The sequence below is a fragment of the Panthera uncia genome (assembly GCF_023721935.1).
Source record: "Panthera uncia isolate 11264 chromosome B3 unlocalized genomic scaffold, Puncia_PCG_1.0 HiC_scaffold_1, whole genome shotgun sequence".
Classification (NCBI taxonomy): Eukaryota; Metazoa; Chordata; class Mammalia; order Carnivora; family Felidae; genus Panthera; species Panthera uncia.
Genome location: NW_026057582.1, coordinates 124,384,507 through 124,387,169, shown reverse-complemented (window position 1 = coordinate 124,387,169; position 2,663 = coordinate 124,384,507). Strand labels below are relative to the sequence as shown.

The window sequence follows — 2,663 nt, the reverse complement described above, 5'->3', positions numbered from 1 at the left end:
ATTGGAGCAAACAGACCCCAGCAGAACCCAAGCCCCAATCCTAACCCCTCCTGGCTCTGTGAACCTTAGTTTCCCTGGCTGTAAAATGGGGAGAATCAGGATCCATCCTCTGGTAAAAGATGGCACCTCCCAGGGCGAGCCTGCCTGAGCATGTGGCCTCCCACGGTGAGTTGTGTCTAAGGTGGACAGAGGCCCACGATTGCAGAGAATACACCTACAACTCCGCTGGTGGCCTTTCCATGGATGCGGAAGCCGTTACTGTAAAACAGTTGCTTTCCTGCATAAACGGTGTGAGTGGAGAGGCCACCCCCGGGATGTGGTTTTAGTGGAGTGCCTCCAGCCTGCACAGAATTTCACATGGGCCCCGATGTCTCAACTGCCAGATCCAGTGTTTATCAGTGAGCTCAACGGCTGCCAGCAGCGGTGACAGTGAGGCCACCTAGGGAGGCAGTTTGGGAGCCACAGGAAGTGCCATTTCTAAAAAGCCCCCCCGCCTGGGGAGGGGCCTCTGTATCAGCCTCCATATGGGTCTGGCTTCTGCTCAGAAATGCCCTGAGATGAGTGCTCTGGAAAGATCTGGAACCCTGGAGCCCGGTAAGGAGGACCTCAGAGGGACCTTCCGTCTCCTTCTAGTTTCTGTGAAGCTCACTCAGGAGCCTCCTCTCCTCTGGGGAAGCTGGGGGGAGGTCTGGTTTCCCTGGAGCCCCTCCTACTCCTACCCTCAGTTCCCTGCTCGGTCCCAGCAAGGCCCTGGAGCACAGAAACATACCTGTGACCTCCCCAAGGAAGCACTGGTCCCCGCCAAAGGGGAGGGCAGGTGGGCCTCACTTTCACTCCATCAGCCCCCACCCCAGGATGGAAAAGAGCTCTAAGGCCAGGCCAGGCAGCCGGGACATACCACTTCCTCCACCAAACCTCCAAATATCTAGGCTATTGTTGCTGGAACAAAAGCTGGGGAGTTGTGAGACCCCAGTCTGATAGCCAGGCCAGCAGGGGATGGCAGGGAGGGGAGGCTCACCAGGGGAGGAAGAAGAGGCCAGGCACCAGGGAGTGGGTCCTGGGGTGGGGGTGGGGGGTAGCCTAGGCCACAGCCGCTGCCTTGAAGAATCCCAGCCACGCGTGGGTCCTGGGTCAGGTTCATGGCCAAAGAAGCCAGGCATCCTCCCCGCGGGCCCCCGAGGGCCTGCTGTGTCCTGATGCCTGACAATGGAGGGCCCTGTGGGCTGACCTCCCCCCTTGGGACCACCACCGTGAGAGGAGGCCTAGCTTCGCTGAGATCATAGAAGTGCACCTACTCAGTTTCCTCAGGGATACTGGGAACGAGCCCCCCACTGCAGGCTGGTTGGAGCCGGAGTGTCCCCTTTGGGTTGAAGCTGGATTCTCAGCCCAGGGCCCACAGGCCTGATCCCCTGCTGTCCATGAGGGGCATGCTTTGGGAAGGGGCCTACGCTTGACATGGTACAGGGGCCACAGGCACACTCTCCACCCTGGGAAAGGCTGGCTCGACCACGCAGTAGGTGTCCACGTCGGGGTGGTCTTAAGCCTCTGCACCTCTGAGCCTGCAGTCCCCAGCCCTGCTCTCAGCTCCCATCAGGCAGCTGTGACTCCACTTCCCAGAGGGACAGATGAGGCCCAGAAAGGCTGGCCACCTTGCTCGAGGTTGCACAAGATCCCCGGGGCTCTGAGTCTCCTACACCCACAACATCCTGGGGCCCAGCACCTCCTAGGCCTTCAAGGTCACCCAGGTCGGCCCTTCACAAACTTTCTTTGAAAAACCTTCCTCCTTAAAGTCCGACCTGGATGTTCATTCAGTCAAAACTTTAGAAGCATAGACGTGGGTGTGGTTGCCCCAGCCCCGCCCGCCCTGTATGAGACACCCCCCCCCTCCGAAAAGCCCCCGAGAAACCAAGGAAACCCTCTGATTTACTTTCATTCCAGGGGATGAGGACCCCACACTATGGGTGGGGAAGCAAGACAGTGGCGGCAGGGTGTGTGCTGAGGCCGCAGGGAGAGAGGCAGATGTGGGCTGCCCCCCCACAGCCCGCCTTCGGCTCACACTGGAAATCCATTCACACTGGCTTCTGCGGCCTGCAAACCACACTCACCCTGGCTCCTGCCGGAACCCTGATGCGTCCCATATTTCTGGTCGGACAGCCAGGAAAACTCAGTCTCCTCCTTGTGATCGCCAATCCGTTTCCCGTTGGAGGAGTTGACTTTGAACAAAGACCCCTTTGTGAGTGGCTTTGGGGCAGGGAGATGGGAGAACATCGCATAAGTAATATGCGAAACGGCGACCCCGATCATTTTTTGTTCCTCCCTGGTGAACGTGAAATGAAAACCACTTCTTCGGAGACGAGCAAGTGGAGCCAAGCTTCTCCGGCCTGGACATGTGGGCCTCCGGGCCAGAGGGACAGCCGCCGTGCCATCAAGGGCAGCAGGGCTGGCTGCGAGCACGCCAGCCTGCTGTGGCCCTACCCCGCCAGGCCAGGCATCGCAGGGCATGGCATTAGTACATTTTCCCGCAGCTGCAGGAAGTCCAGCTTGTGCAAGAGGAAACTTGTTTCTTTACCATTAGGAGGGGAAAGAAAATGGCCATATCCCTCCCTTCCCAACCCCCTGCCTCCCCCCTCCCGCCCCCGTTCTCAACCGTGATGTCCTCCCAA

At 59.1% G+C, this 2,663-nt stretch overlaps 1 long non-coding RNA gene across 1 annotated transcript; it reads left to right on the top strand.

Moving 5' to 3' along the window:
* Positions 1-411: 411 nt before the first annotated feature.
* On the top strand, positions 412-2,312 carry LOC125910236 (uncharacterized). The gene is made up of 2 exons (XR_007453900.1): positions 412-594; positions 1,939-2,312. It is a non-coding gene; the product is annotated as an uncharacterized LOC125910236 (long non-coding RNA).
* The last annotated feature ends 351 nt before the right edge of the window (positions 2,313-2,663 follow it).